Source organism: Varanus komodoensis, unplaced genomic scaffold, assembly GCF_004798865.1.
Source record: "Varanus komodoensis strain SLA01 unplaced genomic scaffold, ASM479886v1 scaffold7_1, whole genome shotgun sequence".
NCBI classification, from domain to species: domain Eukaryota; kingdom Metazoa; phylum Chordata; class Lepidosauria; order Squamata; family Varanidae; genus Varanus; species Varanus komodoensis.
The window spans coordinates 6,910,696-6,925,360 of record NW_025336479.1 but is presented as its reverse complement, the minus strand read 5'-3'; the positions used below and the strand labels follow the sequence as shown (position 1 = coordinate 6,925,360).

General features: G+C 44.1%; 1 protein-coding gene across 4 annotated transcripts in view; it reads right to left on the bottom strand.

Annotated features, from left to right (window-relative positions):
* The window catches only part of TRIM16 (tripartite motif containing 16), a 173,761-nt gene that overhangs the window by 145,782 nt on the left and 13,314 nt on the right, over positions 1-14,665 (bottom strand). For 2 of the 4 annotated variants that reach the window (XM_044453913.1, XM_044453919.1), the window contains exons 2-3: positions 9,748-9,918; positions 5,761-5,944 (exon numbers count right to left, since the gene is read on the bottom strand). The gene's annotated coding sequence lies outside the window, so the exon portion shown is untranslated. Of the gene's footprint in view, positions 1-5,760; positions 6,350-9,747; positions 9,919-10,049; positions 10,205-14,665 lie in introns of those variants that run through there. The other 2 variants (XM_044453914.1, XM_044453916.1) reach the window with 2 other exon arrangements.

Here is a 14,665-nt window from a genome sequence, read left to right as displayed (position 1 = left end):
TCCTCAGAGGATGCTAACCCTTGCCTTCTGAAGAGGGTCCAGAAATATCAGTTCAGGAAGAAGATTAAGTCACAGAAGACTTCCAGTTCCCTAGACAGATCCTGAAGTTTGGCTCTCCGACATACAGAAAAGGTTGTCTTCCCGTTTTTGGACTCCACAAAATCTGGCCATGAACACACACAGGATCCATTTACTCCAGGTCACTTTAAGAGACAAAGCATCAGTCTGTGTAGAGGTGAAGTAACCTAGACAAATACTACCAAATTCTTATCCTTGTTGGAGTAACATACAGAGACTCTTATCTAGCCCAACGCACTAGCAGCACTTAGAGGTTTCCAAGATGCTGATTTCTTTCCATCTCACTTCCCTGAGAAAGCTGACCTATTCTGATATTTGCTAAAACTCTGACCCAGAACAGAACCCAGCAACTTGGACTACCGTGCACAGCATCAACATGGCCTAAAATGGTACACTGTCTAGTTTTGATTAAGCTTCACTTTGTTAGCCCTTATCTAGCTCATTAGATAAACTCTAAAACCCCAATAGCTTCCTTGATATTGGACATAAAAGAGAAATAGACTCCTCTGCAACCCACATATTGGTGAGAATGCATTCAAAACCTCAGACAACTTCTCTCAGCAATATGTTTTTAAACATAGGGCACAGAATTGACGCCTAGAAGTCTTCCTCAACTTCCTACCTCCCAGAAGTTTTAGCTCACGCCTGACCACAGGCCATGCTGGCTGGGCTGATGAAGCTATAGTCTAAAACATGAAGAGGGTATATATCAGTGCTTAGTGAGTGGGAGTCCCCCATCACCACTTTCTGGAACCGAGCCCTGAGGAAAGGCAAGAACCAGCACTGAACTGTGCCGCCCTTGTCGATCGTTCTAGGAGGATACCTTAGTCAATGGTTCAGAACACTGTTAACCAACAAAGATATGCTCCTGTGGTCTAGTTTCAGGCACGGATTGTCTACCAAGAGGACTGTTGCTGCTTTAGTCTCAAAACTATGCCTAAAGTCAGACTGAAATGGGTATAGATAATCCATTTCATCCAAGAATTGTTGGAGCTGAGACACATGCCAAATACCTTGCCTGCAAACTTGTTTGTTGGAAGCGATCCCGTACGGTGGGATCCAAAGAGGGATTTTTCAGTAACGCCCTCACCACAGGCATCTTAAGTCTGAATGGAGCTACACCCTGCTTGAAGTGGCATTCACTATATGCCTGACCTGAAGGGGGAGGGTCAGACACACAAGTGGTTGATCTCATACAGCCAAAGACCTTGTCAACATCCTCAAGTCAGATGAATTGAAATGTATCTAACACAACCTGACAAACACATCCAGGGCATACACTCTTACAAACTGCAATGATTTTGGTATCTTTGAGTGACTTTAACTGTCATGAGTGACTTTAACTGCCCAGTGTCACAATGGGTAGCTAAGTCCTCAACCTCAAGCCCCGTTGATCAATTCTGGGTGGATACAGTGATAGGAGAAAAGGTGGTTGTTGTTTTTCGGACAACATCACCACAGTATAGGACTGAATAGACTCTACCTGGTCTTTTGTTAAATTGTTAAATTCATGCCAAATTTCCTCAGTAGTCATTCTAGTCATTAACCCTACCACTTCATCACTGAAAAGACAAGGATCCATCAGCAGATAAAGGATGCGCATGGGCAATTTTATCAATCATATCTGTAATTTCCCTACCTTGAAACCAACTAGGGCTTCAGCTGAATGATTGGCTGAGACAGTCCTGCAGGACAGACAGCAAAGCATTCAGATTCATTGCTCCAGAGGCAGGCCCTTCAGCCTTGTGGTGGTTAGGAGTTATTGTGAGTCTAATCCAACTAGGTAATGACTAGGAGGCTTCATGCTGTCCCCACCCCACTCCAACAATACCAGTACCCTGAAAGTACCCAGCTTTTCCCACTGGAGAGTGGTGGTACCTGCCTGGACACATTCGGCAAAGGATCTGCAGAGAGAGGCCCCAGATGTGTCAGCTTCCTCGAGAGTGTTGCTGGCCAGCCCCTGTGAAGCCAGATTGCCCCCAGTGTTGCACAGGTGCAAGAAAAGACTAGCAACTGTTGGCCGCCAGAACATCTACCATGTGTAAAAACATTGTAGACTCCCTGACCACGTATGCCATATGCTAAATAAATAAATCCAACAATACTCAGATCAATATATTCCTGCCCAAAACAACCAAGTCTAGAGCATATGCTTTAGGAATGGGAAGGATCCATGGAGGCCAGGAAGGCCTGAGGCATTCCCAGTAAGATGATTCCACGTGGATGTTAAAGTCCCTGGTACCATCAGTCTAGAAGGCCACACCCAAAGCCCACCGAACTTAATTAGGAAGACGGTGAGGCAGAATTCCCTTTCTGTCCTGACCACCCATCCTCAAGAATAACTACTCAAAACTAGTAAATTGCTGCACCAGGCTCCTAGTCAGGGGGTTTGAATCATGATAGACCAGAACCATCCCACCTCCTCACACTTCTGCTGCTGGCGAGGTTCTGAGCATCCCAGGTGAAAGTGCTCAAACTGAATTCACCCTGATCCTTTTCTCAGCACAGACTATGTAATACATACCAGATCAGCTTCCTCAGCCAGTATCACATCTTGGATGGTTGTGATTTTTCCATTTAGTAGCCCAGATTCAAAAGCTCCACCTTCAGACCTGGGATGAGGGGGTAGGATTAGCATGACAATCCACAGGGGCTTTGTTGACAGGGGAACTGGAAGGATGGGAGAACAGCAGTCGGTTGTCTCCTTTTCTCCTGCCTGGCATCACTATTCCGCCCAGGGTGCAGCAGCTCATTCTTGTATTAGCTCCTCCTGCTGCCCTCTGGAAAAGCCCCCTCTCCAAAACCTCAATAATCCATTTCCCCACCCTCAGTATTTGCAAAATAGTACCCCAGTAGATGCCAGGGGGGAAAAAACAATTAACTCACTTTACCAAAAGGATTGCATTCATTTGCACTCACAAAGGGTTTGGGGGTTTGTTTGTTTTGCTTTTTGCATACCTAGGCTAGGTACAAGCTATGTCCCTTGTCCTCATTCCAAGGCTACTGAAGGGAAGTTGGGAAAGGGTGATCCATTTCTTATTAAGGTTTTGGGTGTAAAGAGGCTAGTTTGGACTGCTTCGGTGTTGCCTTTGCCACATAGGCTGATTTACTGGGGCATGTAGCCTGCACTTTGGCAGGTGCTTCCTGCTGAAGGCAGCATGTTTTTTATATTATTGTAATCTTGCTCTTTTATTAGCTTTGGAGCTATGTTTGAAATCCAGCTGACATGACACGTTTTCTTCTTTCGGGAGATTTATGAGTTTGTGTGTTGAGAGCTACCAAAGCCAACTTTAATGTGCCTTTTAAGTGCATTTTGTGTTTTTAATAGTTCAGGAGCCTTTCCTCCTCTCCTACTCTTAGAGGAAAGGGAAAAATAGAACCGATGCAGTGGAACAGCTATGAAAGCACACACATATAATTTTTAGATAAATATACAGTGCCAGACCGGGGCTGTCATTTTGCCCAGGAGGCCAGAAATTACCTGGATTCCAGGCACACCAGCTGCCTTCCCAAGAATGGAGCCATTGGCCGGGCTTTTCATCCCTCATGTCAAAAATAGCTCAGTAACGTGTGCGCACTCATGCACATGAGGGTGTCTGGATAGAAAAATGTGCGCAAGGGCACTGAAGCTGAGCAATCTCCACCAGCCCAGTCAAGTATGGCCATGCTGTTGGAGAAGCCTAAGAAGGATGACTTCCATGGCAAATGCTCAAAGGAAACTGTTTTCTCAGTGCTTCAAGGAAAACTTCTAATATTCCCCCACTTCAGCTATGTAATTGGTGACGGGGCTCACTAACTGTAAAAAGTCACCCTTTCCAAGTCTAGAAGCTAAATATTTCAAAGGTAAAATGTGCTAAAAAGCAAGGCACTCTGGAGAGCACTATAAGAGTCCAGGGCTGGCAGACTTTGCTCTGTGCTTGCACTTCAGGCTAATTGAGCTCCCTTGGAAATTGACTGGGGCAGATAGAAGGAACTTCAGAGGTAACTTTCGAGTGAAGAAGGAGCACACTGAGTCACACAGATAATTTGCATACATTGCTTACACTAGCCTTGGTGCTGTGACCACACAGCTGTTTTTATGTCGTAAACACCACTGTTTTTTAAACCCAAATAAATACCTTGCTATAGGAAAGAGTCTCTTGGGAAATGATGAACATGGAGCATAGCAAAGTAGTAATTTAGGAAGCCAGTAGAGGACAGGAGCCAACAATTCTGACGTGTGTTTGGTTGGATTCATGTCCTATGCCAAAACGCAATTCATTCCCTTCTGGTTGCTTTAGGATTCAAAAGGCAGGCTGAGTGTGGGATAAGGAACTAAGGATGGTTGTATAAAATTAGTATTTTTATTGTTTTAACTGAACCAATTATTGTTTAACCAAGCAGCACTATTTTCTGGGCAAGCCAGCGCAGTCTGATATATCTGCATTAATCTTTGCAAGCAGAACTAAAGAAGCACCATGGTGAATGAGCAGGAAAGGACTGGAATGAAGTGTGCAGAGCTGACTGGGGAGGCAGCACTAGCTCTGATATAGCGCACACAATAGTTCATTTCCAGTACTTGATATGCTCATAGAGAAGTGGTGCTGTGCGATGTGGACACAAGAAGGTGTCCTGCACACACTGTAATTTAGCCTTCAGTATTTCCCGTGCTTATGAATTGCCTTGCTAATCAAATATTCTAAGAAACTGGAAGGAAAGCAGTTCGGCTATGAAGCAAAACGAAGACAGTGAGGAACTCAGGAGAGCAGCATTCAAGTCCTCAATCAGCCGTGAAGCCCCCTGGATGAGTTCGGGCCAGTGACTGACTTTCAGTCTAATCTACTCATAGGATTGGTGTGAGTTTCAAATAGAAAGGAGGAGGATCATAAATGCTTCCTGGGAAGGAAAGCAGTGGGTTATAAAGAGACAACAGAAAAATTAGCAAGTGTCAGTAGTGAACTGTTCAGTGGAAATGACATTTAGTGCAAATATCGCTACATTTCCACTAAGATCCCTTCCATCTTATCAGTAGTATCATTTCTTAATTGCCTTGATGAATAATAAAACAAGATTTACTTCTGAGAGTGAAAGAAAATGCAAAGGTGCAGTGCCAAAGCTCTGCAGGAGTGAATGTCTGATTGGCTGCCACAATTGTGAATGCTCTTCTCTGTGTTTTAACAGTTCCAACTTCAGGAAACAGAGAGAAAATGCAGAAGAAGACTAAGTAAAGCACTCTTGAAGATGTGCTTGTGACCTGTACATTTTACACACACTTCTGGCAGTTTTAGAATTCCAAATTCCCTGTCTGGGATTTATCCACAGAGAAGCCGGGAGTCCTGTTTCTCTGCTTGCTTGTTCCAGTGGAGCAATGCAACTTTGAAGAGTTGGACTAAATATGCACAAGAGAAACGAATCCCTTCTAAAGCTGCTCTGTCCCATTTTTATAGATTTAAATTCTTTTAAATGAGTCCATATTTTAAAGTCCCCACTACTAAGCATTTTGCATGCACCAAAAAGAAAGAAAGAAGTTCATAAGAGAACATTGATTGAATTGGATAATAATCCTTAATGACACATTCCCAGGAGATGTTCGTTCTGTCATGCTATGGTAAAAGGAACAGGAAAGATAATATTGCCACATGTATGCACCCCATTTCCAAATGGCAAGATGCTTAAGGAGCTTTAAGAGATTTCATCACTTACCAAGGTTTCCATTTCCGGAGAAGGAAGTCACTAGAGATGTGTGGCATTCCAGTAACATATGGGGTATTTACACATATATACAGGCTGAAACTGGAAGCAAGAACGATGAAACCAAAGCAGTTGTGTTTCCGGCACATCAGGAGAAGGCAATATTGATTGGAGATGACAGCAATGCTTGGGAACACTGAAAGCAGAAAAAGAAGAGGAAGACCAACTACGACATGGATGGATGACATTCATAAAGAAAGCCACAGGCTTGAGTTTACAAGAGCAGAGCAGGGTTGCCAAGGACAGGACACTTTGGATGGCTTTCATTTCTAGGGTCCCCAAAAGTCAGAGATGACTTGACAGCACATAGCAACAACAGACAGGCTGAGTTCATGGCATTTCCAGGCCCACAGAAGTCGAGGGGACCCCACAGTGCCAAAATGTCTTCTGCAGAGAGCACAGTCAGTTGTCTGCCTCTGTTCCAGTCCTAGCAGAGACTGAGGCCTACCATATGCAGACCTCACTTGCCTCCTCAGCTTCCTTGTGGGGGGAAGAAAGAAGTGTCATCTCTGCCCATCACCAATGCCTTCTTGCAGCATCCCAGAACCCACTAAAACACATCACCAGAATGTCACTGGCTCTTTTTCCCCCCGAGACCTTAAGAAGTATTGCCCCAAAGCATCTACCACACTGATAGCTCTCCTAGAAATCTTCAGAGTCTAGAATCACACAGACAGAATGGATTCTGAAAATCTTTTATGCTCTGGCATACAAGTTCATTCAGATCAACCCCTAACCTATAACAATCTGGACAATGCTTTTCTAACAAAGAGTGAGGGGCTTTATTTATTAAATTATAATAGTCTCATACTTCCTTCAACATCTCAAGGAAGAGACTTGCCTTGAGTTTTCATTAGTAGGCTATTTTATTCAAATGTGATCAGTGAATGAATTAGTTAAATGGTGAGTGATGAATCCACAGAACTGGTTTTGGTTGGCAGACAACAATAAGAAAAACAGATGTTGAGAGAATCTGAGGATATGGTGCACAGCCAGGGATGTTCGCTAATCCTTGCCTGTATTTGGCCCTCCATTTGTGTACATAAAATACGCCTGCTGTTCCCCCCTCCCCCTTGGATTTCCCTACAGGAGGAAGGAGCAAGCAGAGAGGGGCTTAGGTCTCAGCAGTATCCCTTTTCAGTGTGACATGACACACAGTTCACTGCAGTCAACAAGCAATCCTAATGAGAAGAGTTTTGCAGTTGTCGTGCCTGGTGTCAGTTACATGGCTTCTTCAGATAATCCCAGTTCCTACTTCGCAGGGATACTTGCAAAGGACGTTTCCTCACATGTTAAGCAATCCCGAAGGCAACTACAAGACTCCAAGGAAGGATTCGGAAACTAAAGCTCCCCCAAAGATCCAAGCATCTGCCAAACTGTTCAAGGAAGGGCTTCTCCTTGTGCTGTTACTCTTCAACTGCACCCCCACCCAATCCCTCTCCCTCCCTCTCCCTCTCAATGTGTGTGTGTGTTTGGTTTACCTCATTCTATGATCCCTTGCTCTCAGGTGGTTATATTCAATCTTAGTCCGGAAATAAATCTCCTACAGTAAAGCCGCAATACAAATCATACCTCCCTGTTTAACAGTGAATGTGCTTAGAAACTGTAGCTGCACAAAATGTCTGCAAAATCAAGTGACCTGTAGCAAAATCAAGAGACCTGTGTGTGCAAAGTTTATGGGAAAGACCTTGAAAGAGTGCAATTTTGTTCAAAGTTTTATCGACAGTGCTGCTTTAGAAATCACTTCAGGTCTTCTGAAAAATTAAGTGTGTGATGTGCAGGGCAAGGGACCTTCTTAGGACTTCTCAAGGCCAGAAGTTTCCAGCAAATGTGCTTCTCAAGCCGAACTTCATCCAGGGTGCTTATCTCTAGATATGGAAGGAGCCAAGAGATACTCGCATTTTCATTACTTATTCTTTTGACCACCAAGAGCCTTCCTTCTGTCTTCCAAATCTTCCATCAGCTCTTTCCTCCCAAAAGGTAGAAAATAATAACTTAGCTATCAAGATAGCTGCCTTGTTTGCATGAATTGTTCTTAAGGAACATTGATAAGAGTAAGAAGCTTTTAATGGAGCCAACTGATGTCACTCCCCACCTTTCAACCTTTTCATCTGTCAATCAGCTTCTCTTGTGCCAAAGACAGAATCAAGCACAATAATCAGCAAGAGGCTAGCGGTGTTCTTGCTCAGAGTTGGAAGATGGATGGTAAGCTGCTATTAATCCACCATGACTCAGCATAGGATTTTAGATTCCTGATTTTCCAGGGGAATGGTGTTGTGGGGAGCTAGCATGCTCAACCTGTCTCCCTTTCCCCCCCGTACAGTTTCCATACAAGGAGAGCATCTGGAAAGATTGTCTGTGGACAGGTAAGCCTACGCAAAGAAAAGCAACAGTTGAAGAGAATGGATCTGGAGTAAAAAATGACTGTGGAGGAAAGGGTTATGCATCCTCTTCCTCTCCCCACTGATCCGCCCTCACTTTAAATCTGCCTCTCCTTAAGTTGCTGTACTTGAGACCAAAGAAAAGTGGGGAGGGCTTCAGCACAACTTACATTTGTGCTGGTGACCTACAGTTGGCTCTGTGATGCTTTGGGTTACTACCATATCCCTTAAAGTAAAGGTGCAGAACCTAAGGTCTGGGGCTGAATCTGGGCCTCTGCAGGTTCCAGTCCTGCTTTCTTTGGTAAACCCAGAAGGCCGCACTCCTTACCTTTGGTTCCACCACTTTCCTTCAAACCCCAATGGTTCAGTGGTTTCCTGGGGTTTGTGCACCCTCTCCCCATTTTCAAAGTGTGAAATATCCCTCCTATTACAGGAATTAATCTAAAATATGCTGTGTACAAGGCTTATGCTTTTGCCCTTGGACCCACCACTTTTGCCTTTGGCCATATCCACCATTGAAATGTAACCCTTGAGAATTACTCCAAAATGGAATTCAGTGCCTTGGGCAAACAAAGGTTCTGTCCTACTATTTTAAAACAAGTTCTACTTCAAGCCCTCATAGAAATGCAGTAATTTTAAGCATCTGCTTTAGTCACGTGCACTGAAATTCATGATTTCCTGCCCTGGAAGGTAAACAAACAAACACGCAAACCCTGCTGTTTACAGTGACGATCAAAAAGTCAATTGAGGTATTATTGTGTTCTGCTTGCTTGCTTGCTTGCTTGCTTGCTTGCTTGCTTGCTTGCTTGCTTGTAACATTTTTATCCTGACTTCCAGCATAAGCTTCCAAAGGGTACATTCTCTGCCACAGAAGTGTGGTGAGGTGGTGGTGGCCATGGGGTTGTTGCTAAGAGAATGCAACAAAAGGAGATAGATCTCATTGGGTTTCCAAACACAAGTCTGTCAAACTGGGGAAGCCCAACTTAGACCTGCCCCTTTTGTTTTGCTTTCTTAGCAGGGTCAGAGAGCATTCTGTTTGCTTTTTTATAGCTTTTCTCAGGCTTAGCTTCTCCGCTAATGACACAGACAACAATCCTCTCCTCTAATTTGACTTTGGGTTCAGTGCAATTATTTCCTTATAGATCCTTGCCTTTTATTTGCTCATGAGGGAGTTCTCTGTCAGATTTAGGAGTTGCCACAAAGCTGTCCTGGAGATTTTGAGAGCCCCCATTGATTCAGAGTGTGATCCCTGGCTGTGTAGGCTGCAATCTTATCCTCATTCTTTACCCAGTTTTAATTTACTTCTGACACCAGGGGTCTTAAGCTTCTAGGCTTCTCCTCATTGCAGATGCTGACCACTGCATCAACCTTCTCCTGGTTTGCTTGCTTTAATGGAAAAGTGACATCATGGAAAGCAGTTTCCATGGGGACAGACAGTGGTCACTACTGGTTTCCAAGGAATTGCTTCAGATATGTGCTGATGTTAAGGGAATGAAGAATACACACCCGCCAAGTAATTTGTATGCTGTCTAATCATCTTACAAGTTAAACAGTTTACCTTTATTCCCCCGAAATTTTAAGAGCCTAATCAAACTGAGGAGTCTTCAGGCTCAGTGGGAGCAGAAGAGATCCCATCACCCGATGCTCTGCTGGAAGCGATGGTTAATGCCATAGAAGACAGGATCAAGATCCAACATTTTCTTGACGGGCAGGGGCCCTGGGCCAAAACCTAGAAGATGAAATTCAACACGTTAAGGCCTGCATGTAGGGGCAAAGCAAAAAAATCTAAGGTGCTCAAGGCTGGAAGGCAATGGGAACACATGAAAAGTGTGTGAGCTGAATATACATTTGGATACATACTCGCTTTTCATCAGTGTCCTGGGTCATGTGGTGGGCCCTCAGGGACAGAGGAAGCTCTCGCCTTCACAGCATCACCCTCCAAATGTTCAGTGTGACAACAGCAGCAAAGGGGAGGGTGGGGCCAGCATGCTCCCCTTCCCAGCAGGTTTACACCACCTGATTTCCAGCCTGATTTCAAACAGGGCTTATGTTACAGGCAAGCTGATGGTTTGAGGGGTTACTGAATATTTCACCTACTAGTTTGTTGTGACAGTTTCTCTATGCCACTTGAGTTGGTGTCTTTCTAGCCTGAAGTTTATCTATTTCTCTGTTAAAAGATTGCTGTGCTCACTAGCAAAATGTTTCTGGTGTAGATTTCAGCTGTGTAATCAAGTTATTTGCCAACAAAAAGGATGGAAGTTGATCACAAGTTGAATGTTAATACAATCTTAGGCATCAGAACACAAAAGTCAAGGAAGTTGTCCCTGTTCTGAACTGGTCAGACTGGGATTCACATTTTAAGAAAAACACAGGCGAACTAGAGTAAGTCCAGAGAAAGTCACCCAGGATGTTGAAGGTTTTTGAAATGGAGAATAATTCAAAGACTTGGGTCAGTTTAGTCTGAATTAGGGAAGATTTAGGGGGGCATGTGGCTGTTATCTTCAAATATTGGAAGGGCTGTCACGTTGCAAATGAAGCAAACTCTTTTTTTCCTCTTGGTCCGAAGGACTAGAGCTGACTGGAAGAATTATGTTGAGAAAGCACATTTCAGTGAAACACAGGAAAAACTTTGTAATAGTAAAAGCTGTTCAAGAGTGAAACAGATGGCCCTAAGAGGGGGTGGGCTTTTCACTAACAGTATTTAAGTGGAAGCTAAATGGCTAAATGCCAAGGATGCTTTAGCTACTACGATCCCTGCAGTGAGCAGGAGAGTGCAGTAGATGCCCTTCTGAGTTCCTTCTGAGTTCCTGAGGTTCCTTCTGAGTTCCTGAGGTTCCTCTAGAACCTGCAAGTAACTCCCGCATGTTTTCTACAGAAACCTCGTGTATCACAAGGATGTGTCCATTATGAGCGGGTTATACTTTAGAACACATGTAACATTTCCTTCTGGCGACACATTGCAGAAGATCAGGAGGGATGGACAAACTGTCCTCCAGTGGTTCTTTTCACTGAAGGGTTCCAGATAAGCTGCCAAGGAATTCGTAATTCCTGAAAGATGGCTTGAAAACCTCATAGAGCTGTATTGGATGATCCGTGTACGATGGTACTTAGCATCAGAGAGTATGTGATATGTGACATGTCATGGTCTTTCCTATCTGACAGTGTTGGACTGACAGCCATGACATTTGAGAGCTGACAGCCTGAGGCAGGGGCACGCGAGTATTCAGGCCCAAGAGCATATCTAGCAACGGTCCAGGGCCCCACCACAAGGTGGCTGCCACCGGAGACGGAGCCCAAGAGCCCAGTACAAGGCAGAAGTGAGTTTGAACACGCCAAGCAGCTCCTTTCAGTCCTGTTTCCAGCAGCAAGAGGCACTTATTCATAGAAACATAGAAACAGAAACAGAGCGAGTCAGAAGGGGCCTCCCAGGCCATCTAGTCTGACCCCTGGCTCCAGCCGGCTCCACTCACGATATTTCCACCATGTGCATGTCCAGCAATTCTAGCTGCCAATAAGAGAATAGGCTCGTTTTAAGGATGGCAGGAGGGGTAGGTCACCTTTTTGGGTGCCAAGAAAGGTATCCAGGAATGTGCTGGTGTTTGCAGATACCGCAGGCTTTATCTCTGGATTGTGAGATTTAATATTGGAAGCCTGCCGGCAATTCAAAGAAGTTAAATCTTTCTTTACAAAACACTTTCAAAGTGAAAGTTCAAATTTTTATTCGACATTTTCCATTCAATGTTTTGCTGAAAATAGATAATCCAGAGCACAGTCCTGTAGAATAAAAGCTTATTAGATGGAGGACTCTGGTTATGGATGTCTCCATCTATCTTAAGTCTTGCCAGCAAGAGCCAGGCAGGGGAGCAGCAGCAGCAGAGGCTTCAGCAGTCTCTCCACCCCTGAGCCCACTGGCATTTCTTCTCTCCCTATCCTCTTCTGAAGCCACATTATAGATCCTGGGAGAGAAGTCACAGCCGAGCTTTCCAGAGTGCCTGGGAAAGATAGAAACTGAGTGGGATTCCCCCCTCTGAGGCTGTAGTTCTGCCTGTGTATGATATCAGAGGAAGAAATTCCTCACATCCTATGACCTTCAAAGAAACTGTCTAGGAGCCATAGGATGGTTCGGAAAAATTTGCATATTTGCAAATGTTTGCTCTGCATTAATCATTCTTCTTTGACAGATTCTTTTGCACAGCCAGACAAGTAGCAAGCCATCATCCTGGAAACAGTTCTGTTTGTTTTGCTTTGCTCTTTTGCGGTTATAAATTCAATAATCCCATTTTTAAAATGGCAATTTGTATGTAGCCCAAGATAAATTTATCATTTTTATTGCTGACTCCTTCACCTCCCAATCGAGTTTGATGACTGTCTTCTCCTTTTAAACCATGAATATCAAGTCAACTTAAAAACAACATTTGCAGCTGTAAAGGAACAAAATTTGAAATACCTCAGATGCATCCTGAAACACAGACTAAGTCAAAATTCCTTAACATTTGCTTAAAGTTTAGGGACATGATACAATCGGTGAAGAAGGATTGAAACACTAATTCTCAAAACAGTAATTTAAAGATCAACTGCAGGGTTTCCTTTCCTTTTCAATTCTTCTCTCTTTTTCCTGTTGCAGGCATTTCTAAAACTGCATCGAGAAAGCATTTCAGTGCAAAAGGAGGCTGCCTTACACCCACTGTTGCCTGGGCTGCGTTCCAGCAATCGGATCCGTCTGTCACTTAACAACCTTCCTGCTTTCAAGTGATCTCTTCCTCCCTTAAACTTTTACTCCATACCTCAACCCCACTAGTGGTGAAAATAAACTATTGTCTGCATAAACTCAGCCCAGAAGAAGCAAGTGGTGATTGCTTGGAGATTAGACAAATTAAGCTCCATAATATATGGAGGGGATTTACGGTCTTTAATCTCCTTTTCTCCTTACAGTCTCACATTTCTTTCAGGGAGTAGGAATCATGAAAATTCCTACAAATCACTCCAAGCAACAAAGATTTTCTAAGGGGTTGTAAATTATGATAGGAAGCATAACCTTGCAGACCCTTGAGTCCTTGATGGACTATAATCATACCTCCAGCACTTTTCATCTGCTTCCTGCTAATGTAAACACATTAGCCATGTAGCCCTATATTTCTTTGGATATACCAAAAGGATACTTGCTCTCTTTCTCTGAAGACATTTCTTAGCATTGCCATCAATTTTATTTCTATGTCACCCTATAACTGAAGCTCTTATATGCATGACATTAAAAGACTTATACCAACAGGTGAGCACCTCCTATAAGTGAGCTCACTTTACAATAATCACGTGCCTTGAGGAAGGGAAGAAGTATTAGCTGCTTCATAAAATAATGCTTCTTGAGTGTTCCTCAAGCACTCGATGCATCCTTCCCAGCGGTCTTTTACTTTTTGAAGGACTAGCCATTTTAAGATTGTTTCCTTGGGCGTAAGATATAGGTAGTTCAAAGGCATGCTCTATAACCCCTTGTCAGAATGAGGAAATTTCCTCTCTCAACAGGAAGTGAAGGTAGATGGGATGTCCTCCCAGGCAACTGGATGTGCTGGCAGAGCAGGCTGAGACGGCAGCCTCGCTCACCCCCTCCCCTGCCCCAAGCATCTTTCTCCCAGCCTGTCACCCCACCTTCCTTTCCCATTAGAGCCCACAGTAGCCAGTGGCCAAGATGAAATTCTGGGGCCACATCCACAATTAGCTTAAGGTGACTGCCTTTTTGTTCCTCATGTCATGCCACTGCTAGGAGGCAGGGAGTTTATTTGCATAATTTGGCTAATTGGCCATTTACATTGGCACAGCTGGTGGATATGGTGTGGCCCAGAAAGATAGCAGTGTAGCATACTCAGAAGAGGCAGCCAAAGTATCGCCGGGGGAAGGGAGTTAGCCTGTTCACAGGTAGTCAGGGAGACAGGATTACTACAAGAAGCCCCCCTTAAGTTTTTATTTATTTATTTATTTATATTGCGATTTATATCCTGCCCTTTTCCTACAAAGGGCTCAAGGCAGCTTACATCATCTCTCCTCCTCCATCTTATCTCCACAACAACAACAACCCTGTGAGGTAGGTTGGGCTGAGAGTCTGTGACTGGCCCAAAGTCACCCAGTTGGCTCCATGGCTGAGCGGGGACTTGAACCCGGATCGCCTGAGTCCCAGTCCCATGCTCTTAACCACTACGCCACAAGTTCTGCCAGGTTCACCACATGCTGGAGCTATACCAATGGGGACTAATTTCAAGCCCTGGCCTAAACCTCCCCCTGGCCACACTCAAACCACTGACTGTTAGTCATCTCCTATTTCTGTGGGAAATCGTTTTCCCACCTAAAACATTGAAAAGCCCCTCCCTGGGCATAGGAAATGACATGAAAACATCTTCAGTGACAGCATGCTGGCACTTGGGCATTTTTGCTTTTATCTTGTCCCACCTTTTACCTTTGGTTCCACTATATTGGAAGGATTCCCC